The sequence below is a fragment of the Lemur catta genome, chromosome 23 (assembly GCF_020740605.2).
Source record: "Lemur catta isolate mLemCat1 chromosome 23, mLemCat1.pri, whole genome shotgun sequence".
NCBI classification, from domain to species: domain Eukaryota; kingdom Metazoa; phylum Chordata; class Mammalia; order Primates; family Lemuridae; genus Lemur; species Lemur catta.
The window spans coordinates 5,688,591-5,714,526 of NC_059150.1; positions in this window are offsets into that span (position 1 = coordinate 5,688,591).

The window sequence follows — 25,936 nt, forward strand, 5'->3', positions numbered from 1 at the left end:
ATGGTCAGACACTCTCCCACCCCTAGCCCCTGACAACTACGGATCTATTTTTTTGTTACTACAGTTATGCCTTTTGCAGAATGTCATATAAATGGAATCATGCAATATGCCAACCTTTTGGATCTGACTTTTGTCACTTAGCAAAATGCCTTTAAGATTCATCCATGTTGCATCAAGCAGTAGTTTGTTCTTTTTTACTGCCGAGTGGTATTTCACTCTATAGAGGTACCATGGTTTATCTATTTGCCAGTTAAAGAACATTTGGGTTGTTCCAGTTTTTGGTAATTATGAATAAAGCTGCTATAACCATTTATGTACAGGTTTTTATATGAACATGAGTTTCCACTTTTCTTGATAAGAGCAGAGTGGGGTTGTAGAGTCATATGGTAGATGTATATTTAAGTTTATAAGAAACTGCCAAACTATTTTCCAAATGGCTGTACCATTTGTATTTCCATCAACAATGAATGAGAGTTCCAGTTGCTCCACACCTGCACCAGCACTTGGTATTATCAGTCATATTTATTTATTTATTTGCTATTCTAATAGATTTGTAGTCATATCTCATTATAGTTTTAATGTAACACTTCTCTAATGACTAATGATGTTTAACATCTTTTCATTTGCTTATTTTTAATTCCTATATCTTCTTTGGAGAATTGCTTGTTCCAATCTTCTGTCCATTTTTTTAAATGAGTGTTTGTTTTCTTATTGTTGAGTTTTGAGGGTTTTTGATATATTGTGGATACTAATCCTTAGTCAAAAATGTGATTTGCAAATATTTTCTCCCCATCTGTGGCTCGTATTTTTATTCTATTAATAACAGTGTCATTTGCAGAGCAAAATTTTAAATTTTGATAATATCTAATTTATCTTTTTTTAATTTTATCAATAATGCATTCGGTATTTCATCAAAAAACTCTGCCTAACCAAGGTCACAAAGACTTTATCCTATGCTTTCTTCTTGATTTTTTTTTTTTTTTTTTGAGACAGAGTCTTGCTCTGTTGCACGGGCTAGAGTGAGTGCCATGGCGTCAGCCTAGCTCATAGCAACCTCAAACTCCTGGGTTCAAGCAATCTTTCTGCCTCAGCCTCCCAAGTAGCTGGGACTACAGGCATGTGCCACCATGCCTGGCTAATTTTTTCTATATATATATATTTTTTAGTTGGCCAGATAATTTCTTTCTATTTTTTTTTAGTAGAGATGGGGTCTCACTCTTGCTCAGGCTGGTCTCAAACTCCTGACCTCGAGTGATCCACCAGCCTCGGCCTCCCAGAGTGCTAGGATTACAGGCGTGAGCCACCGCGCCCGGCCTGTTCTTGATGTTTTATGTTTTACATATGATCCACATGTAAAATGATCCATATAATCCATTTAAAGTTAATTTTGAGTTAATTTTTGTATAAGTTGGGAGGTTTAGGCTGAGTTTCGTTTTTTGCATATGTTTGTCCAATTGTTCCAGCACCATTATTGAACAGACTAACCTTTGAGTGGTCTTTTTTCATCAGTTAAGGAAAAAGACTGAGTTCCACAGTGGGTTGGAATTGTGGGAACTGAAAAAAGCACATGGAGGGTGGGGGATCAGAGAGATGGTCCATGGACCGAATAATTCACCAGCAGTTCAAAACCAGATGTGATCAAGAGGACGTTTAAGTTACCCAGAAAATCATGGAAATCTAAGGGAGCTTTGCACTTTCCACAAGTCATTAAAGTGGGGAGAGGGCTGTTGAGCCAAACTCAGGCAGGTCTTCTGGGAAGGAGTGAGCCTAGCTGATGTCCCAGTGCCCAGCAGTGAGGTGCACCCGTATCCTGGGGCTCGGGCCCCTCGGAGTTGGGGGGTAAGGTGGAGGCTTCAGCCTGGGCTGGAAGCCAGGGTGACTCATCACCCAGGGTGAGCATCTGTCGGGGAAGGTTGTTTGTTTGCTCTCTCAGTGAACCCCGATGCGATAACAGCACCAAGGTGTCCCAGTGCTTTGACTATTCTCTCCCTGGGTTCTTAATGGAGATTGACAGACTTTGGAGTCCCAGGTAATTCTATTGTCAGTTTCAGAGCCTCCTGCACCTCATTAGACAAAAGCAGAGAGAAATGAGCAAAGAAGGAACGTCATCCCCAGAGCAGGGGGTGCCTGTTAGAGTAAGCAGCTTTCAGGAGATGACAAGGTAGTGAGAAATTATCTGGGCCTTCCAACCAGCCGCTTTAGGGCCTAGGTGGGAAACTGGGGGCTCTGCGGAGCTGAAAACGGAGCTGGTATGACTGTCTAGGTTCAGCTGCAGGACCTCTTCTTTGCAGGGCAGACTGAGGGGAGGCGGACTGTCTTTTGGATCCTTCAGCCTTCGGTTCGGAGGCTCCTCCCAGTGCTGGGGCCTAACAGGAGGGGTGTTTCTGGGTGGCTTGGGTTTGAGTGGCAAGTGGATACAGTGTCAGGGTCCAGGCCTTACTAGACTTACCGAGACCTTGAGGATCTCACTCACAATGGGTAAATTACAACAGACCGTAGGAGATAGAATCGTGGGCCTGTAAGAAGACAGGAATCCATTACTGTCTCACACTAGTATTATGTTCCCAGCCCCGGCCAGAAGCACATACATTTCCATAGATACACACATAACACACCTGTCTTAGTTCACTCAGGCTGCTGTAACAAAAATACTTTGGATTGGGTAATTTATAAGCAACAGAAATTTAGGTCTCACAGCTCTAGCATCTGGGAAGTCCACGATCAAGGTATCAACAGATTTGGTGTCTGGCGAGGGCTTGTTCTCTGCTTCAAAGGTGGTGGCTTCTTGCTGTGTCCTCAGACAGCAGAAGGGACAAGGCATCTTTTTTCAGCCTCTTTTATAAGGGCACTAGTCCCATTCATGACAGCAGAGCCCTCGTAGCTCAATCACTTCCCCAAAGGCCTCATCTCTTAATATGATCACATTGAGTGTTAGGTTTCAACATATGAATTTTGGGAAGATATCAACTTTCAGACCATAGCAACACCCAACACTTACACATACAAGCTCATGTGCAAATACATACAACACTAACTCATCTACTCATATATATTTTTAAACACAGAGAACACCAGACCAAACATGTATGCCAATTTCACATACAGGCACACACACAGGTTCACGCTAAAAGCACTCGTCTACACGGTTTTCGCCTGTGGCTTATGGCATCTTTGCTTTCTATTTACATCTTGGATCTCTACCGCTCACACACACATTCACACCCACCCACCATTCTCACAACACACAGCACGTACTCAAACACCCGTGCCACAAACACATTCACATACACACACGCTGCAGTCACATTTGCCCAAACATACATGCCTCTTCTCTTTTTTGCCATGGACGAAAGCTCTTGACCAGACGTGGTCATCAGATGCCTGCCCATCCTCTGCGTGTGTACACCTCTGCATCTCTCTCCAGCTGGCTTGCAACAGGCCAAGCCAGTGTCTACACGGACGAGCAGAGTGTGTTTTCCATCTCCCTCTGGTCATTGACATGCAGCACCTGTCCTGTCTTTAGTTCTCTGCGCTCCGGCTTCAACTGGGTTGAATGCCAGAGTCTGCCTGGCACAGAGCCCAGAGAAATAGCCCAGAAGCAATTGTCCTGTGGGAATGAACCTCCACAAGCCCGAAATGGGTGCATGCCAACTCTGGAAGGACCATCAAGGAAACAGGCCACTGTAGGCGACACCCACTCCTCACCAGTGCTCACCAGAGCCACGAGATGAGCCAGCACATGGCATCCTCTTTGCGTCCCTTCCTTTCTTCTCAAAATTCTGGTCATTTTTGGCACTCAAGGCCTTTCCCAAGCTAGAAGAATAAGTGAGGCCTGCAAGAGACAGCGGCTCAGAGCACCCAGGGTCAGAGTCTGGGCTACTGAATTTTCCCCCAGCCTTTGCTTGTGAAGGAGGGGGGATGCAGGTGTTCAGGAACCCCCCTAAGTACTTTATAAACATCCCATTCAATCCTCATAACACCCGTGTTAAGTGAATATTACTGTCTGTGTTTTATAGTCAGGGAATTTGAGGTTTTGGGAGGCCGAGTAGCTTGCCCAAGGTCACACAGCTAATAAATAGCAGACGTAGGATTTGAACTCAGGTCTCGGTTTCCCAAGCCCTTGCCTTTCTCACGCTACCAAGCTTGTGTTTCTCACCACCGTGGAATGCAAATTCTGCCCATATATCTGTTGTCTAAGCATACACCCCCTTTTCTGTCTATGTCCATCTGTCGACTTTGAACTGTTAAGCCAGGCTGTAAATGCCCGGAACTGTGTTCATCAGATTCATTTCATAGTGTTCAGCATCCTTCCAGGAATATATATAATAGACTACTTTAAAAAAAAAAAAAAGTAATGGTTCCATGAATTTCACATTGTATCTGATGTCAAGAACCAAGTTCTAGGTTGGTTCTTAGAAAAGAACAGACTGCAAACTGACCTGGTCTGAAGGAAAAACATTGTTTTCGCTACAGCACACTTCTGTGACCGATGCGTGAGGACTTTCGCTCACCCACTAAGCAACTCTCCAGTGGACACCAACTGCGTGTCCCGTAATTCAGTTCCATTCTGACACCATCTACCTGGAGACGGTGTCAGACCCCACAGGTTGAGGGCTCAGTCCCACAAGACTGCTCCCCCTTCAGTCACCAGTTGCAAGCCCCAGGTTGTGACGTGTGCTTCTGACCAACCCGCTATAAATTGGGCATTCCCATGACCTGCTCCTTGGGTTCAGTTAATTTGCTAGATCAGCTCACAGAACTCGGGGAAACACTTACATTTCCCGGATTATTGTGAAGCGTCTGTGCTCTCCTGGTGCACTGCCCGCCAGGCGCCCATGTGCTCAGCAGTCTGGGAGCTCTCTGGACTCAGTTATTTTGGGCTTTTATGGAGACTTCATTATATAGGTGTGGTTGATTACGTCATCGCCAGTAGTGACCTACTCAACCTTCAGCGTCCTCCCCTTTCCAAAGGTTCTCATCTGGGCTTGGTCTTCCTGGTGACCAGCCCCCATGCTGAAGCTACCTGGGAGCCCCCAGCCACCAGTTCTCTCATTAGCATACAGGAGATGCTCTTATCACGCCAGAGATTCCAAAAGTTTTAGGAAGTGTGTACCAGGAACCAGGGGCAGAAACCAAATGTGTATTTCTTGTTATATCAGAATATCACACCTGGGTTTGAATCCAACACCGGCACGTATTAGCAATGGAATTTTGCTCTTATCATTTCCTCTTCCTGGCCTCAGTTTCTACATCTGTAAAATGAAGTTTTGGATGTGAGGACCTCTTGGGTTGCTTCTAAACATGACTTTCCAAAAGTCTACTCCTTTACGTGATACCGAAGGGAAGTGATGCTCTAAAGTTATTTCATGTGCTTACCAAGTGGACCACTCCCAGCATGCTGCTACCTCTGTCTCCTTGTACACATCTCTGTTGGTCTGCTCCGGAAGGAGTACAGAAAGTCAAGAGGCAAAGTCCCCTCGTTAGAGAATGAAGACACTCTTTGACAGCTCGCCTGACAAGACAGCTATCTGAGCTTCCCAAAGCTGTAGTCAGTCACCTCGCCCATGTGCCAAACACTCCCCGTGCTCTTCATGAGCCTGTGCCGGCCCAGGGAGGTGACTGAAGGGCTGCGAGAAGAGGGCTGATGAGGGACGACGAGCTGAGGGTGCGGGTGGTCAGGCTCTTCTGGATTGACAAAGCCTCCAGACACCTGCTGACGGGACGGAGGGAGACAGGTTCTCACGGATAGGAGGACAGCAGCAATGCAGGGCCTCCTCATGTGTCCCTTTCCTGTCACCAGCTGGTTTTGGTAAAATACCATCACTGTCCTGGAAACACCTAGTCTGGGAGGAGTCAAGTGGCTCTGAGACACTGGTGGACTGCAGGTAAGTCCTCATGTCCCCGAGGCTTGGTGTCCCCATCTTTATGCAACCAGATTCTTTCAGACGTCACCATTCTGGACGTGTAACCAAAGAATGTGGATGGTAATGTTGCACATGTCAAGGCTCTGGGCTTCCCCAGGAAAAGTTCTGGAGCCTTGGTCCCCAAGTACTCCTCTTCTGGTTCAAAGGTTTCTTGGAACAAAGATCTAGTCTTCCTCTTCTGCTCCCCATAGTGTCTGCCTTCGATCCCGTCATTCTCCTCACTTCTCCTCACTCTCCCCCTTGTGAATCTGCTGTAAATGGAGCCACCGGTCCCAGCAGTGTGTGAAAGTGTTTAACAGCCCCTTTGAGGTGGGCAAATGCCTGATTTGTAGGGTTTGCCACTTGCCAAGGTGTAAATACTCCCACCACGACTAATTCCAAGATACTAAATATGACATTGTTGAATGCAGAGCCAGGAAGAGAGTCACAGTAGCACACCATTATATAGTATAATATTTTCACCATGTGGATAGAATAGACATAAATAACCTCAAGAGCATAAATATTAATAAAATATAGTCAAAGAATTAGGTAGTGGTGAAATTTGAGTATTTATTACCTTTTCTTTTAATATCATTTATTGAATTTTAAGTTTATGTAATTGATTTTAATAATGGTGTGCTTAACAACTGGCTCACTAAATTCCTCAAAAATGCCTGGTCCTCTCCTGCAGACCTTTTCAGACAGGATTGTACACCCCCAGATTTGCAGCCTGGCAGGAGTGCATAGCGAAGGCCCTTGCTGTGGGCAGCCTGGTGGGTAAAACAGGGGCATTTATTTCTGCATGCCTCCCTTTCTCAACGCTAGTTTCTGTTTCTGTTATAGAAGACATTTCTTCCAGATTCTCCCTCCTTTGTAAGGATGGTATTGAGGAAAATGAAATCAGGGCAGTAGTAACACCTTGCATCTTAGGGAATCTTCCAGTTTACTAAGCCCAAATCTCATTAATTCTCATAGCAATTCTGTGAAGTGAGGTAGGTGGATCGTTTCACACACCAGGTTGGAAAACTTTTTCTGTACAGAAGTAGAGAGGGAATGTTTTGGGCTTTGCAGGCCACACCATCTCTGCTGCAGCTACCTGGCTCTGCTGTTGCAGGTTGAAAGTTGTCGTAGCCGAGACAAACGAGCATGGCTGTTATCCGAGAAACTTTTTTCCTGGACACTGAAATTTGAATTATATATAATTTTCACATCTCACAACATGTTGCTCTTCCTTTGATTTTTTCCCAACCATTTAAAAATATAAAAACCCTTAACTCACATGCCATATAAGAACAAGCCCTAGGCAAAATTTGGCCTGCAGGCAATAGTTTAGGGTCCTTAACAAAAGAGGAAATGAAGCTTCAAAGAGAACAATGGCTTGTGCAAGTTGACAGGAATTGGCAGATTTGGGCCTGGCTGCCGCTGAACCAACCGGCCACTGAAAGGCACCACTCCTGCTCTGCAACACACCTTCAGGGACCTGCAGTTGGATTCTCCACTGTGGGATCTTCTGTAATCCGCCAGGGGCTCCCGGGTCACCTTCCCTTACTGCCCAGTTCTGTCTCTTTAACCATGGTGGCCTTCCCGTGCATCAGAGTCAAATAGAAAAGGCTTTTGGACATGTGTAGTTCAGGCAAGTTGCACTCCCGCTCTCCGTCCATGAAAGGAGAAAATAAAGAGCTCATTGTCCTTACGACTGCTGACTTTATGATTCTGTCCTATTTCCTCCCAGGTATCCTAAATTTCCACAAAGCAGGGAGGGACTGCCTGTTCATCATTCTGCATCTTTAAGTGTCTAGTGCAGGACTCTTCCGGCAGGAGACTTGGGAAAGAACTTGTGACTGATGATTGAGCTTCCCTCCAGCCAGGGTCGTGTGCAACAGGAGGTGGCTGTGACTACCCCCTGTGGGATTTATTTCCCCCAGTGTGCTATTCTGAAAAATGTAAACATTCAGAAGAGTTTAAAGAATCGCACAGTGAACACGCACATACCCACAACCTGGATTCTGTAGGTACCATTTTGCTATCGTTGCTTTACCCCATATCCCATATCCCATATCCATTCACCAGGCTGTTCTTATGTTTGGACACCTTTCAAAGGAAGTTGCAGACATTTACACACTTAACCTCTAAATGCTTCAGTGTCATATCATTAACTAGAGTTCAATACTTCTTTGTGCTTCTTGTTTATTTATTTTTTGACCTGGTGTAGGTTTGAAAGACGCTGGAGGCTGCCTCCAGCATATAGTGCCCCAGTCCACTGACCTTCTTAGACTTTCCTTGGGCATGTCTTTCCTTACAGCCTTTCCGAGGCTTTGACAATGCGGATACCTTTGGTGGAGATCACTCTTTAACTCCAGCCAGTGGTGGCTGCAAGAGGCAAATAGCCTTTGGTCAGGCTTGGGTTTGAATCCCTCCCCACTCGATCACAAATAGTTGTGTGTCTTTAGGTAAATTTTTTGTTTTTGTTTTTTTAATTTCTCCGAGCCTCTTCACATGTAAAATGTAGCTGATAATAACTAACTTGAGATAACAAGAGTGAGGACTACCAACAGTGAGGTTTACAAATTGTGAGTTACCTATAAGTGGCAGTGGGGTAGGACAGCTAGATTGAGAAATTAACTGCGTCTGTTTTCCTGACTACAGGCTTGTCACGAAAGGATGAGAGCTATTTCCCGCTTTGCCCCAGCTCCGCTCAGGGAAGGCCATCCAAGCTGAGAACTGGGATTGAGGCTTCTTTCACAGGGGTGGGGTTAACAGCTTCTATGTGTTTCCCCTGTGATTGTAAAAGACAAACAAAACAAAACCCCCCTTACCAACGCTGGGAAGGAGTTGGCTCCCAAGAGAGGGGAGGTTGGCTCTGCCCAGCTGGCACTGGGGAGTGTTTGAACCCTGGGGGAGAGTACAGGGGAGTGAGTGAAGGGTCCCAAGGTGGAGACCTGCACTCCACACCCACACAGCCACCCAGACATAGCAGGACCTCTTCTGACCACGAGCAAGTTGGCTTGGAGGGAACAGACACTGAGCAGCCTTGACCTTCTCAAAGGGACGCTGTAGATCAGACGATGGGCAGAAGCCTTTCCCCAAGCTCTCTGAGTTGAGTGACCAACCCTGTTAAAGAAAAAAAATTATTCAAATACATGTTAAAGATGGAAAGGCAGACTTTATTCAAGGAGGGGGCATGGCAATGGGTATAGGGACTGCTATGATGGGGTCTTGCAGTGGGGGGAAAGAGACTGGGCTCCACTCCAGTTCCAGCAAGGACAAGTGGGGATTTACAACCAATGCGGGGGTGTGGGGGGTGCAGTGCAAGCCGGGAAACCAGCATCTAGAACCCCCTCACCTTCTACCCCAGAAGTAAAGACAGTTTCTCCTGCTCCCACGTATCTTCCAAGCTGCTTTTCTTGTAGCCTGTCTGCTGGAGAGTAAAAAACAAATGGGGCGTGAAAAAAAAATTCAGCAAAAATAATTACGGGTTACAACGAATCAATTGGAACTGTGTAAACAGCCTCAGGCAGGTAACGAGTCAGGGTTCCCCAGCTTAACTCCAGGCCCTCCCATGGCAGGGCCCGCATGAGTCCTGGTGACAGGAGGCTGGAAGGAGGCCCGGGTGTGGTGTCGGAGGATCTGGATGTGAGACCCAGCCCTGTCCTGAGCAGCTGTGTGAATCTGGGCCGCTGACTCCCCTCTCCACGGCCCCATTTCATCACCATAAAGCCGAGACAACTGCACCTGCTCAGCACATCTCACGGGCAGTTGAGAGGCAAAGGAGGTGGTGGATGCAAAAGTACTTTGCAAACTGTAGCGGGCTGGACAATGGGTCGTCTGCTCACCCTCTGATGGTCTCTTTGTCCACCCACCTCTCTCTGTCTCTGTCACCAGCTCCGCGGAGCAGCTCCTGCCACCTCTCCCCTGGGCTGCTGCAGTGGCCCCTTACTACTTGGTCGGTATTTACTGGTATTGACATCTTCAGCAGGCTTGCAGCCAGCAGGACCTTCTAGAACCCAGAGTCTGATCATATACCTTGGGATGTCTAATCCCCAAGGCCCAGAGGGAAAGTGAGATTGAGGGCTGACGGGCTAAAGGGAGTTTGGATTCAGAGAAAGGGATAGAGCGAGAAAGAAGTGTGGAGACGAGGCTGCACCACTTCACCAAGTGTTCCCCGAGTGTGCTGGCTTGGTGTGGTGAGGGGACGTCAGGAGTCTGGCGTCCTGCCCTCGTGTTGCCCTTCTGTTGTCTTCTTCTGCAGGAAGACAGAGTTTGCAAATAGGGAACAGATCGAGTGCGAGTAGATGCAAAATTGTGTGCTCCTCATTGGAAATACTTCTGTCTGCTGCAGAAGCCCAGGGACGTTCGTGGCGAAGCCTGGGCTTGGAATGGGACCTTGAAGAGTGACCTGGAGCACAACAAAGAGAGAAGGACGGGGCTTCTGAACAGGGACCAGACCGCACTAAGACTTGGGGGCAGGGCGGCAGTGTGGGGAGAAGGGCCCGGCATGATCGGGCGGGAGCCGGCGGGCTGGACTCCACTGGAAAGCTGGCTGGGGTGGAGTCAGGTGAGGCAGGACTTCAAAGTCTAGCCAGCGGCAATGAGCTCTAATTCAGACTAAAGATGGATAATCTGATGAATTATTGATTTGCTCAATGGATAATTTCAGAGCTCAGAAGCAGAGGAAACAGGGAAGAAATGCCCCACGCTGGACTTAACTCTGACCAGCCCCAGGGAACACGTGTCGGCGATAGAGTGACTGGGGCCCTTAGAGGAAGTGACTGTCAGCCTGGAGTGGGTCACAGCAGGTCAAGGACACCCCGGGCATGGCAGGCATGAGTGCTAAGCTTGAGGAAAAGGGATTGCAAAAGCCCTGCTTGGGAAAACCAAGAGGTCAGAGTCCTGGCCAGAGACTCAGGAACGGCGGAGGTGTGGATGACGCTCCGGGAAGATGGTGGCTCTGACGATGGACAGCTGGGGGTGCAGTCACAAGGCGTCGCAGAGAGAGAACGGCACTGCCTCTTCCCCACCATCACACACTGACACACACACACCCCGGCTCTCTGCTCCTCCTGTCTGTCATTAGGCATTCAGGCAGTTAATTCTCCCAGACACACCGCTGAGAGTGCCAGGAGCCTTGTAGAATTGAAAATGGGATGGCATCACAAGGCTCATTACAAAATCCCCGAGGGAGTGGATAAGGACAGGGATTTCCCCTCCCTCGGCCTCTGCAGGAGGTTCTGTGCCCGTCTCACTTCCTACCCACCCCGCAGGCCCGCTCCCTCGCCCGGCTGCTGGCCGTGGCTCCCAGCCCCACTCTGACTCTGCCCCAGGTCTCCGGTCGTGCCCTCCCTGTTTGGGTCCCACTCCAGGTTCCTGATATGAGAAAGGCCCCGAACCCTGTGCCCTTTGGAGTGAAGAGGGCAGAGGGCAGAGGGCAAGGTGGCAGGTCAATGGAGAATCCCAAACTGACCACACCCCCTCCCTTTCCCATCAGCTCTAGACCGAAACAGCTCCCAAGGCAGCTGGGTGGCATCTCCCCCTCCCCTCCCACCATTCTAAAGGGTCTTCTTTGCCCACGGAGGGTAGCGTCTGGTACAGAGTGTGCACTTCAGGGTCAAGTGGATGTGCGATGTCTACAGTGCCCGTCGAGCACCCGCCCTGTGCTGGGCATTATTCCAGGCACTTGAAATGCACGAGCAAAGCAAAGCAGCACGGGGTCCTGCACGAGGCAGGGGGAGAAGGGCAGTGAGCGACCGCACAGTAGCGAGCACTTGATGTGCACCGTCTGGTGTTAAGTGTCCTGGGAAAACACGGAGCAGGGTAAGGGGGAGGGGGAGGGGGTGCAACTTTAACGTGGTCAGGGCAGGTGTCATCAAGAAGGTGGCACCTGAGCAGGTGAAGGGGAAGCACTGCAGGCAGTGGGGGAGGCCCTGAGGCAGGCTGGAGACAGAGCGTGAAAGCTGGCGTGCCCAGCAGGGTGAGCGGAGCAGATGGGACCAGGGAGGAGCGGAGGTGGGGGGGTGGGTCAAGCTGGTGTCAACGGAGGCTCCTGTGATCCCACCGTACAGCGCAGCCCCCCTTGCCCCAGCGCTCCCCAGTCTTCACCCTCGTTGCTCCCCTCGCCGCCCCTCCCCACCTCTGGTGCACTCTGTGTCATTGCTACCATCTGCCTCCCTAAGGACGGGGGTTTTGTGAAGGCAGGGACATCACCATCGGCAGGGCCGAATGTCAGAACCGCTGGTGAGCGCGAAGTGGGCAGGGTGCCCTCCACGCCACGGGGTGCCGAGGAGCCTTGCAAGGGTCGCTCCTCACTTCCTGGACTGAAGGAAGCCCCTTCTGACCCGTGCTGATGACTGTCATTGCGAGGGCAGGGCTGTGGTGGTGTGCCGCAGGGCTCCTTGGGCCTGGTCGGCTGAGAGCAGGGCTGAGCCGCTCAGGCAGAGTCTGGTATAAGCGTTATTCCTGGACCTTCCTCACGGGCAGGTGGATATTTTGCTTTCTGGGCATCTACTATATGCTCTGCTCTGGGCTTACTGACTTGGGTTGAGTGAAAGAGGGAGGGGCAGTTGGAATGATGTCACCCTAGCTCTATCCGGGCCCTCCAGGTCCCAGGCTTCATTGTGCTCGTGGGTAGCAGATGCCAGGTGCACACCAGGCCCTGGAATACAAAGACGAGCGGCACAGTCCCTGCACTCAATCAAGTTGCTGACATTGTCATAGACGTGAGAGGCATGTAAACAAACGTCTGCAAATCCACTGCGATGAGTACAATGACAATGTATACAGGGGACACAAGGAAGCGGGCTGGGAAGATCTCACAGGTGAGTCATGCCTGAGTTGAATGAGAGTGGAGCGTTGTGTCACCTTGTGTCTGGTTTGAAGTGCCCCCAAATCCTTTTCGTGTTGAGCCTGGAATGAGGAATTCAATTGTATGTGTTAAGTACTGTCCTCTCCCTTTGGCCTGAAAATAACTGATATTCCCAAGAAAGTAACTAACGTACCACACAATCCTGAGATGAGCTTCTTACAGGTGAGGAAACTAGGTGCCGGGGGTGGGGTGGGGGGGTGGGGTGGGGGGTGGAGAGAAAGGAGTTGGGGGGTTTCATCCCCCAGTTCTCTGTTCTCTGTCCCCTCTCCACTTTTAGTGGTCTCTATTTTTAGGTGCCAAGGCTGTCTGGGGTTCTCTCTACTCCTAGAGGGAACGATTTGATAAGCACATTAATAAACAAATTTACCCTAATAGGCTAATGATCTGGGCTCTCCTCACAGCTATGCTTTCTTCTTTCCCTTGATGCAACTCCTGGGGCAATTAAAAGTTCCATCTCAGGCCAGGCAGGCTGGTTCATGCCTCCCTAGCACTTTGGGAGGCCGAGGTGGGAGGATCATTTGAGGCCAGGTGTTCAAGACCAGCCTGGACAACATAGCAAGACCCCATCTCTATAAAAACTTAAAAAAAAAAGTTCCATCTCAGGGTGGGCAGAGTGGTTCATGCCTGTAATCCTAGCACTTCGGGAGGCTGAGGTGGGAAGATCATTTGAGGCCAGGAGTTCAAGAGCAGCCTGGACAACATAGCAAGACCCCATCTCTATAAAATTTTTTTTTTACAAAAAGTTCCATCTCTACACAGCCTGACATGGCTTCCTGAACCCCTTCCTTACTTCCTGCCTGTTAGCCCAGTCCCTACTTGCCATGTCCTGGCCTTGTGGCTAGACCTGATGAATGTAGGGCTTTGATTTTAGCAGGAATGGACAAAGGCTCCCATAACTATCTTTGTGGACAAACTAGAAGAATAAGCCAGATGACAGTATGTTAGATGGAGACCTTATTGATGTAATAGACAGAACAGCATTGGTTATTGTCATCCTGAAGGCAAGCAGCATACAACAGGGCTTTTGCATTGGCCTTGACTTTTCAGTGTCTTAATCAGTGGCTGGGATGAAGACTAAATGACACAAAGCTAAGAGGGAAAGATCAACAAAATCAGATATGCAAAGACTGGTTGAGGAGAGACAGGTCAGATTGGCTGCTGAATGACCCTGCAGGCTCTCCCTCGGGCACCCCAGCAAAATGCTGGCACCACAGGAAGGGCTTCAAGAACTCAGCTTGGAGCCAATACTGACATGCAAACTCCTCACATGATTTTCATGGGGGAACAGGCTATTCTCATGCTGGCAAGGTAACCGGATTGTAAAGCCAAATATCTGTCCCCTCCCACATCCATCATTAATACGCAAGACAGTGAGGCACCAGGGTCCCTCTCCTGGCTCACACAGCACACACATGGCACTCCAAGCCGTGTTCAGCCCAAGCATGCCTCTCCACGGGAGCCAGGGTGCAGCCTGCACCTGAGAACTTCTGCTTTGGGTCTACATTGTACGTCATTCAGAGTGTTTACCCTTGGCCCTCGATTTACAAATGAGTTAAAAAAAGATTAAAAAAAAAACAAGATAAAATGTTATATAGCAAAACATGCTGCATTCATGCTAAAAATAGCAGTGATATCAGTACAGGAATGGGGAGACTTGGCTTGAGAGAGACCCACGACTTTAGAAGACTCAGAATGAGCAAGGGAGTGACCTGGTGGCTTCTAAGTGGTCTGTGGCTTCAGCTTCATCCGCAGATGCAGCACTCAGATCTCAGGAGAGGACATCGTGCCATCTTGCCATCCCACTCCCTGGACAGCCGTGCTCAGTGCTGCCCACTCGGAGGCGCAGGGGGAGGCAGGGCTGGCAGCTGCCACTGGATGCATGCGGAGGACTTACGAGGGGAGTGGGGCAGCCAAGAGGGCCGGGCTGGAGCAGATTCATTGGCTGGGCCCGGCACATGTCAGGATTCTAAAGCAGAAGGAAGAGGCAAGAGAGACAGGGGATGGACCGGGATGACTGCAAGAGGACCCCGTGCAGATGCCAAAACGTACCATCCTGAGGCGGACAGGAGCAGGCGGTTCTGGGGCTAAGTCAGTTACTGAGCAGAGAAACTGCTGAGGACCGAGGGGAAAGGGGAAGCAGGTGGGAGCGCTGCAGCCGAGGGCTCCTCGGCAAAGGCTGGCGCTGGTTTCGCTACCTACCTTATTTGAAAAACGATTTCTCCTTTTTCTTTAAACCAAACTAATGCATGAGTATCATTTTTTGGTTTTGTTTTTTAAATTAAATAGTATCACTACACCTATAATGAAACAATTGCAATCCTATTCCCTACTTTTTTGAATTCCTGCTTCTCAGAAACAACTGCTTTCAACTCTTTCCTGTTTCTTCTCTCTCCTCCCCACTCCCCAGCTTAGACTGCTATTACTTGGTTTTTCAGTTGTTTTTTGTTCCTATATGGAAGATGAAGGGTGTGTTGTCTTACATGACACCCTCCTCTCCTGCCACCTAATGTATTCACTCCATTGCTTCTCGTCATCCTCTCAATACAGTATTGTCACCTTACGGGTAAAATCAATGCTCCGTGTTTACGATGTCATGATCGTAAAAATGTAATTCACTATCAGTCTAGGAGGTACAATAAAACTATTCAATACTTTATGTTTTACCTGGAGTTAATAGTTGCCTCATTGTTCGTTCGTTTGCTTGCTTAGTTTTCCATGTACCTGTCACAAATTCATTCTCAAACTTCCTGGAAGAACAATAAAAGTCACTATAATATGTGCAAACATCAGGTAGTTTATCTGTTTCTTTTTTCTTTTTCTTTTTCTTTTCTTTCTACTTGGGGATTTCCTCCTGGTGCCCCTTTTCCTTCTGTTACATGTAGCTCTCTAATCTTGCTACAAACTGTCATTGGGAGCTTTTCTTCACTGTTAATCTGGGAATTCCCTTTGCCTGTTTCCTGTGTTAAACCTCTTCTTTCCTGGATTCCACGTATCCCCCTTTCTTGGTTTGTTCAGTACTTTGGGCAGAATACATCTGCAAGTAGTTTATTGTGAAAAGATAAGTGAGAGGTTAATTTTTTTAAATCTTGCATATCTGAAAATGTTTTTTATGTATTTTTACAGCTTTTTTGGAAGCATATTTTGCATACCATAAAATTCACCCATTTAAAGTGTATAATTCAGTGGTTTTTAGTATATTCACAGAGTTATGCAACATCACAGTTTAATTTTAGAACATTTTTAACACCCCAAAAGAAACCCTGTACATATTAGCAGTCCTTCACCATTTCTGCTCACCCCTCTTCCCCCAATCCACTGCTCCAGCCTCAGGCAGCCACTAATCTACTTTTTGTCTCTATGGACTTGCTGATTCTGGACATTTCACATAAGTGGAATCGTATAATAATACACAGTCTTTTGTGACTAACTTCTTTCACTTGGCATAATTTTTTCAAGGTTCATCTATGTTGGGGCATGTGTTAGTATTTCATTTTTTTATTGCTGAATAATATTCCAGGGCATGGATGTAGCACATTTTGTTTTCCCAGTCATCAGTTGATGGCCATTTAGGTTGTTTCTACTTTTTGGCTATTTTGAATAATTATGCTACGAACATTCATGTACAAGTTTTTGTGTGGACATATATTTTCATTTTTCTTGGGTGTATACCTAGGAGTGGAATTGCTAGGTCTTACAGGAATCCTATGTTTGTCATTTTGAAGAACTGCCAAGCTATTTTCCAAAGTGGTTGCACCATTTTACATTCCCACCAGCAATGTGTGAAAGTTCTAGTTTCTCTACATTCTTACCAGCACTTGTTATTGTCTTTTTTATTTTAGCCATCCCAGTGGGCATACAGAGGTATCTCATGGTTTGGATTTGCGTTTCCCTAATAACTAATGAAGCTGAACATCTTTTCCTGTATTTACTGGCCATTTGGACACTCTCTTTGGAGAAATGTCTATTCGAATCCTTTGTCAGTTTTTTAACTAAGTTATTTGTGTGTTTATCATTGAGTTGTAAGAGTTCTTTATATATTTTGGATACATATGACTTGCAATTGCTTTCTCATTCTATGAATTGTCTTTTTACTTTCTGGATAGTGTCCTTGATGCACAAAGGTTTTTTTTTTTTAACAGAAAATGCCTTGCAATTTCATTATACTTATCTCATTTACATTTGCCTAATTTATTTTAGCAGTGTAGTTAACCATTTTGATAGCCTGTGACTATTAGATATATAGCAAATGTGATTAATTGTGCCCTTAACAAGGTCATTAATGTTTAAATAAATTTAATATCTAAACATATTTTTATAAACAAAGGTGGGAGAAAAGAGAAGGAAATGAATTTTACAACATAGACCCCCCAAAAATCAAAATATAAAGTTTAAGCACTACTTTTAAACTTAAAAAACCTGCCAAAATTACAAACATAAATATTCTAGTAAGACTTGCTATTCTGAATAATGTAACATCTTTTAAGTTCTATAAATACAGTAGTTTTAGAACATATCCTCCTTAATGTTGTTAACTAATTTGATTCTTTTAAAATACCAATATCCCAAAATAAAATTGACGTCACAAAAGTTTTTAAATTTGATAAAGTCCAATTTCTTTATTTTTTCTTCTGTCACTTGTTTTTGATGTTATATTTAAGAAACCACTGCATAACCAAAGATCAGAAAGATTTACTCCTATGTTTTCTTCTAGAAGATTTGTAGTTTTAGCTCTTATATTTGGGTACATGATACATTTTGAGTTAATTCTTATAAATGGTGTGAGATAAAGGTTTAACTTTATTCTTTTGCATATGGATATCTAGTTTTCTCTGGCCTGTTGGTAAAACAAAAAACAAAAAACAAAAAACCCCCTACTCTTTCCCCCATTGAATTGTCTTAACACCTTTTGAAAATCAATTAAACATAAATTTGAGAGTTTATTTTTGAATATTTAATCCATTGATCTATATGTCAATCCTGATGCCAGTACCACATTTTCTTGATTATTGTAACTTTGTAGTAGGTTTTGCATTGGGAAGTATGAGTCCTCCAACTTTCTTCTTCTTTTTAAATATTGTTTTAACTACTCTAGGTCCCTTGTAGTTCCATATGAATTTTAGGATCAGCTTGTCAATTTATGGAAAAGGAATCTGAGATTTTGATAGTGATTGCATTGAATCTGTAGGTCAGTTTGGGGAGTATTACCACCTTGACAATATTAAGTCTTCTAATCCATGGACACGAGATGCCTTTCTATTTATTTAGATCTTTAACTTCTTTCAAAAATATTTTGTAGTTTTCAGTGTACAAGTCTTGCACTTCTTTGTTAAATTTATTCCTTGGCATTTTCTTCTTTTTGCTGTGATTATAAATGTGATTGTTTTCTTAAAATCATAATTTTTAGATTTTTCATTGTTTGTGTTTAGAAATACAATTTTTTTTGCATATTGATCTTGCATCCTGACACATTGCTAACTCATTTGTTGTTTCTAGTAGTTTTTAGTGTATTTCTTCAGATTTTAAAAAATATATAAGATATCATTTGCAAATATAGTTTTATTTCTTCCTTTCCAATGTGGATTACTTCAATTTCTTTTTCTTAACTAATTGACCTGGCAGAAACTCCAGTACAATGTTGAATAGAAGTGAAGAGAGCAGACATCCTTGTTTTGTTCCTGATCTTAAGGGGAAAGCATCAAGTCTTATACCATTAAGTATGATGTCAGCTGTGAGTTTTTCATAGATGGCCTTTACCAGGCTGAGGATTTCCCTTCTATTCCTAGGTTGTTGAGTGTTTTTATCATGAAAGGCTGTTGAATTTGTCAAATTCTTTTTCTTTGTTTATTGAGATGATCATAGGGTTTTTATCTTTTATTCTATTAATATGACATATTACATTGATTGACTTTAGTACATCACATCAACCTTGCATTCCCGGGATAAATCTCATTTGGTCACAGAGTATAATCGTTTACACATGTTGCTGAATTTGGTTTGCTAGTACTTTGTTAAGTATTTTTGCATTTATGATCATGAAGGATATTGATCTGTAGTTTTCTTTCTTTGGTGATGTCTTTGTCTAGTTTGGTATCAGAGTAATACTGGTCTCATAGAACAAGTTGGGAAGTATGCTTTATGTATTCTTATACTTGTTTAATAGTTTGGTTGATTTGAAAAGAATTCTCCTTTAGAATGCAGGCTAACAAAATTTTTCCATAAAAAAGGCAGATAGCAAATATTTTAGATTTGGGGGACCACACATCACTCTGTCACATATTTTTCTTTGTTTTTGTTCATGTTTTTCTTTGTATAACTCACTAAAAATTAAAACATCATTCTTAGCTCAGGGGCCTTAGAAAAACAGGCTGTAGTCTGGCTTTGACTCCCAGGCCATAATTGGCCAACCCAATTGCTTTAGGATTTGAAGGTATTGCTCTAGTCTCTCCTAGTCTTTCCCCTCATGCTTTCTATGTAAGCTTTATTGTTGTTGTTTTGCTTTGTTTTCTCTCTGGAAGCATTTAGACTCTTCTATTTCTGGAAGCTTCTCAAAGAGGTACCCTATTGCTTTTTTATTCATATACGGGGAAATATGTCAATATGAAAACTGTCAACCTGGCAATCCATATCCCTGTAGTTCAGGAAAAGTTTTTTATTTAATTATTATCTCTTTGCTAATGTCACCATCTCTTCCTTCCTTCCCGAACTCCTGTTATTCATGAATTAATCCTCTAATTTTCTTAACTCTTCTCTATTTACCCTCCCCCCCATCTGTTATATTTTTATTCTGACTCCTAGGAGATTTACTCAACTTTATTTTCCAACCCACTTTTAAACTTTTATATTTAATTCCAAGAATGCTTTCTTATTCTCTGAATGTTCTCGTTTATAGAATCCTATTTCCGTTTCATAGATGCAACATATTTTCCTACATTTCTAAAGATATTAAAAAATTGTTAAAGTTTTCTTTCGCTTTTCTTCATTACATGTTCCCTCATTTTTCTCTTTTTCCCTGTTGTCCTTTCCTTGGGGATGGGGGTGATTTGTCCAGATGTTTTCCTATTGTTTGTTGATGGGATGTATGAGGAAAAAGAAAACCCAGGGGCCTGACTGTGGTGTCATTGCTCAGGCTCCAAGGTCGCTTGCTGGCTTTCCTTTTGCCTTCCACCTTCAGAGTCTTCTTGGGTCTGTGTCATTGGTAATGCCCAGGGTGTTTAGATGCACTGAGCAGGAGGGACAGGGGAAAGTATGTCTATTCCATTGCCCCAGAAGCAGAAGTCCCCAATCCATTATTTTTCCCATTGCATAAATGAAGAAACAGAGTCATTTATGTGTGTCCTAAATTTGGAGCAGGCTACAGACTGATTACCATGGAGCTTTCCCTCTTGTCAGAAACCAGGGGGCTCGGACCCATAACAGCCAGCGGGAGGGGCCCCAACCATCCACAGGATGTTGTATGCCCCAAATCACAAAGCAGCTAAGTAGCAGAACTGGAATGTCATCTCACATTTGTGTGACTCTACAGCTGGTGATCTGTCTCCCGTGCCACATAGGCCTGAGGAGCCTAGGTCCAAATGTGAGAAGAGTGTCCATGTGAGATAAAGGTTAGACTGACTTCTTGTGGGTTCAGAGGGCGGAGCTTTCTTATCAGAGAGCAAGAACCACCCGTCAGAGATGCTGTCAAACAGGAACTTTAAAGGTATGGCTCGTGGCCCACCTGGATAAAAATGTTAAGCATGTCTGCTAGCCATTCAGGTACCTCAGCCTTACCCTCCTTCTGCAGAAGGTGATTTTTTGTGTGTGTGCCCTTTAAAGATTATTAACACTGCTGCAGAGGCAAAAAAGGAATTCCATGACCTCTTGGAGCTCTTCAAACTGAGACTCTATGATTCTCTTGAAGCCATCACCCCAATTGCCCTGTATGGGTTGGCAGCCTATGCTGCCTGTTCAATTTCTGGTAAAACTAGCTTGGTGAGCAAGGCTTGTGTGGGGTTATGGGAACACGCCATGAGCGTGGGGGTCAGGGAGTTTTCTCCACGGGCAGGGAGCTTGAAGGGAGAAGGGGAGAAGGAGAGACCTGGTCAGACGTAGCAGACAGTAGACGACTAATGGGATTAATACTAGGGATTCATTAGCCAAGGATTCTGGAACTTCTCCAGTCCTCTCCAGCAAATGGCCCAAACTGCCCCCTTAATAGCATTAAGTGAAATTACAAATCAGAGATGCTGGCTGATCAATCTCCTTGGGGCTTCTCTGCAGACTTTGTGCAGCGGGGTGTGGCTGCCACTTCTCAGCCAGCTGCTGCAGTGCTTGCTCCGTTTCCTCAGTTTCCCTCCTCCCTGGCCTGGAGGACAGGGGTCCGAGTGAGCAGGTCTGCATCTTGGTCAAAGCTCCTTCCTTGCCCATCTCACCCCACCCTCCCCCCCACCAACACACAAAAGCCACCCCTCAAAGGGAAGCTGGGCAGAGGCAAAATGCTCTGTCCCAGAAATTTCCTTGGCCACAAAATTTAGGTTGGAGCGGATGTCCTGGGCAGAGGGGCCGGAGCGGAATTGTGCTGGGAGGGACGTTCTTTTTTCCACCATAGCCTGAGCCTGCGTTGCTTTAGAATTCCACAGGCCTCAGAGGGAGAACAGGGGCTCATCCAATGGGTCCCACTTCTCCTTTCAACTCCAACCTCGGGGCAGGGAGCCCACCCTGCTGGAAAGTTCTTGCAATCTCCCCTTAGAGGCCCTGCTGCTTCATCAGACCGCTCGCTCACGTTCTCCACTGCCTTAGCCTAGCTGACGGGGCTAAATGACAATCCATCATCCTGTCTCTCCTCCCCAGGACGAGTCTTGACCACCTCGTCACCCACATCCTTCCCTCCTTCTAGGAAAAGGGATAGGAAGGGAATTAGTCAAGAACTAATTCAAAGAAGCAGAACCAATAGGATATAGATAGATGGGCAGAGGACAGATAAGAGGGGATTCATTATGGAAATTGGCTCACACAAGAAGTCTCGTGATGTGCTGTTTCTAAGCTTGGAGAACCAGGAACGCAGTGAGGTATTCAGACTCAGCCTGAAGGCCCAAGAACCAGGAGCTTCAGTGTCCGAGGGCAGGAGACGGATGTCTCAGCTCAAGAAGAGAGAGCAAATTTCTTCTTTCTCTGCCTCTTTGTTCTATCTGAGCCCTCAAGATGGGCTGGTGCCCGTTGACATTGGTGAGGGTGGGTCTTCCTTGCTCAGTCCGCTGATTCACATGCTAATCTCTTCTGGAAATACCCTCGCAGACACACCCAGAAATCATGTTTTACCAGCTCTTTGGGAATCCCTTAACCTAGATGACACAGAAAATCAGCCATCACAGGAGGATAACCAGGCCAGGTCCTGAAGCGAGAGCAGACGTTTAAGCAGTTTGCGTCGCTCTGCAGCGGCCGAGCCCCTGAGGGCACCGGGGCTGGTGAGCCAGATGGGGAGAGCCCAGCTCCCAGGATGCTTCTGTGCTGGCAGCGATCATTAAATCTGCCTGCCTGAATCTCATTGGCCAGGCCCTGTCTCCTGCCAGGTACAGCATCGTTGCCCCTCACTGAGACCAATCAGCAGCACAGCCAGCAGCAGAGTGGGCCAAAAGCAATTTCTCCGTGACATTTACAAAGGGAGGGTGGGATTTAGCACATTGTGCATTTCTCTGGGCTCCTTGAGGGTCTGATGGCATCCAAACCCCACAGCCGGCTGACGCCGCCAAGGTGGGAGTGGGTGGCGAGCACACATGTGTGTAGGTGCAGGGTCTGCTGAGGCTGTCCACTAACAGGTTTGCATGCACAGGTATTTCCAGGTGCCCAGTGAGTGATCTGATCTTATAAACATCGAAATGGGAAATCAATTCTGGTAATTACACTATTTCCTGCCTTCTAATATGCCATTGATTATAAGATGCATCATTGATTTAATAGCTGCCTCAAAAAAAGAGAAACTTTACAATAAACATGCAGATCTATTTTAAGACACATCCTTGTTTCAGAAATGTTAAAATGTGTGTAGGAAAGGGGAGAGATGCATATTATAATTAAGAGAAAATGGTAATTGGGAGATAGTCAAACCAATTGCCTGATTGAATTCATCAGCAAATGCAGTTAGTATGATTCCGTGGTCTATTCTCTGAGAGAGAATTTTTTTAGGTGAGGATTTCTGTGTGTTGGTGGGCACTGTAGCCAATGACTCGGTCACCTTGAGTCCAATTATTGTGCCCCACTCTTAGCACGGGCTCTCCAGGGCCCCTTCCCTTAGGGTAGCTCCTCGTGTTCATTGTCATGTCAGGCATCCAATTCTAACCAGGTGACTTCCAGAAGAACTTACACACAAGAAAATACCCTCATCTCCTCTCATCTGGCACTGTCTTCTGAGCTAAGTTCCTCCTCTCCGTTCCCCAGGGATTGATATCTCCTCTGGTGTCACCATCGCCAGAGGCCCGTACCTCCGAGCTCTACCGCAAAGGGGTGGACATTCTCCTGCTGCCCACTGTCCAGGTGAGGAATGAGTGAGACCATCATCATTTGCCTCCAGCCTGCCTCTCCCACCGTCTCTCCCAGTGCAACCCAGTGAAGCCTGCGGCCGAACTGCCTGTCACTGTCCCTCCAGCATGCCAGGCTTCCTCCTGACCCACACTTTGCTGTTCTAGCCTTCAAGGTCTTGGTGCTCCTGACCGACACTCCAATCTATTGCTTTGGAGAGGAAACAAGGTGGGCTTTAGACACACACTGGATCATGTGATGGACCAAGAACTGACGACAAGCAGGCAGGACACCTGGAAGGTCTAAGGTGTAATGTGGACACTGATAGGGAAAAAAAACACATTTTTGAGAAAATGAAAATCAGACAATTTTGATCCATACTGGGGAGGGGGAAGAACTGGTTGGAGGCTGAGTGAACAACCAGGCGGATGGAGTGGTCCAGACAGAAACCTAAGAGGGAGAGAGTCTTCGCGAGGGTGCTGGAAAACAGCCCTGCTATGAAGACGGCAGGTCAGATTTCAGTGTTCCTTGTAGTTTTCTTTAGATTTCTAAATTTTCTATTTTTATCTGATTTTTTCACATTCCATTCAGTGGTTCTCAACCTGGGGGGTGGGGTACAGTTCCTGCCTAGGTGTGTTTGGAAATGCCCATGGGGAGTTTTGGTTGTCACAGTGACGGGGGCTCTAATGCCATGTAGGGGCAGGGCCAGGGATGCAAAGAATCGGGAGTTCTTGGGGAAAGGTTAGTTCCTGCACTACTGCACCTCGCCTCTAGGGGCGTTCTTCTCTCCTCGCGGGGCTGGCCTGACTTTGCCCCGACGTGGCCGTCCCCTATCAGCCTCTCTCTGATCTGGAATTTTCAAATGCAACTTTCTTAAGAAACTAAGAGAAGACAGATGGGAAATTATCAAAGAAAGCAACAAAGCATAAAAACAGAAGAACATCAACAGATTTCTGAGTCTAAGGAAGCTCAAGTTTATTTAGTCTAGTCACAGAAACACTTTTATTTTTTAACTCACAGTTTTCCTGATTGAAACAATTTGCTGGGTGCAGAGGCCTCATTGTTTTTCCTACTCTAAGGGCACCACAGCCAGGCAGGGTTCCGGCTGGCCCTGACGCTGTCCTGGGAGAATGTTTACGCTTGCCAGAGGCCAGTTTCTGAATTCTCTCTGGGTGGGACCCAGAAGGGTCATAGGCTCAAGTCACTCCAGGCTCAAGCTGCCTTCTGGCCTCTCCCCTGTCTTTGGTCCCTCGCGCTAGCCCCAGACAGTAGGTCTGTCTGAGCAAGATGTTAATTCTTCTGGTCTGTGTCACATAAGATGGTGCACATCACCTTGGCCTGCTCCTGCCACTTCATCTTATACTCCTTCTAAAGACATCAGGGAATTAACCAACTACCTTTTCCTTAACTTCTCGGACTCTCTCCTTGCATTCAGTTTCTGATCATAGAAAATGCATTTCTGAGACCTAGAGTAATTCTCCATGACAGAGGTCATTGCTGAACAGTGATGATTGACATGCCCTGGGCTCAGTTGTTTTTATTGAGCCCATATTCTCACTTCCATCCACTTCTGGAGGCTTCTCAGCTTCCTTCCTATCAGGTCTGCCCTCATGAGGGACCTGCCCCCCTTGCCCACCTCTGGGTGCTGTTTAGGAGGCCGAGACTTAGAGCATTTTCCAGCCTTCCTAGGACCTGGTTCCAATCTTTTCTGGGTATGTGATCCTAGTCAAATATCCTCTACCATAATAAAAATAATTTTAAAAATTAATCATATTCTGCTTGTCCTTGAAATAAAAATAGCACTTGGCATGTTGTTTGGTACTTCTTTTGATATAAGACTTTATTCCTCAAGACTACAAGCTCTTTGAGGGTCAGAACCGTGCCTTAATTACCTCTGTAGTCTTAGCACTTAACACAGCACCTGATTATATAATAGTTGCTCAATAAATATGAATTAAGTGAATGAACAAAATGTAATAACATACAGAAAAGAGAAAGGCTGTTTTCTCACATGAATAAACAACTCCATGGAAGCCATTCTTTTGTAGAGAGAGCAGCTTTTACCTGAAATCAATGGATTGTTCATTCCTGGAGACCAGCACAAAAGAGCCATTATCTAGGGCCAGCATGAATTCTAAGCAGGCAGGCACCAGGAAAGAAACAAGCTGTGTTGTAAATGGGAGCCTAGAACTCAGTAAACAGTGGGAGGCGGCAGACCAGGAGTGGTCAGAAGAGAGCAGCCAGCCCTCCTTGCGGGGAGAGGTGGACAGGCCCTGCTGTAGGCTCTGGGGGAGTCCCGCCAGGGAGGGTGCCCCAAGTGTGCTGCACGGGCATGGGGTGGTTTTAGGGAAGCTTCGCACAGGGAGGCAGGGAGGGGCCCAGCAGTGCTGGACCGTGGTGAGTGGGGGGTGTGGGGCTGGGCAGGGTGGGGGTGCTGTAGGAGGAGCCAAAGGGGTAGGTGGCCAGCAGCAGGCTGGGCTCTGGGCAAGATTTCTGGAAAGAATGATGGAATTAAGACTCCTGGGAGGATGCGTGGGAGGGAGGCTGGGTCTCCACTTTGAAGGAGCTGGGTTCTTGCCAGGTTTTCCAGGCAGATATTCAGGCCCAGGTAGGGGCGTTTGGTGAGAACCTGGACACAAACAAGGCCCTGGCAGTCGGAGCAGGTCTGGGTGACTGAGGC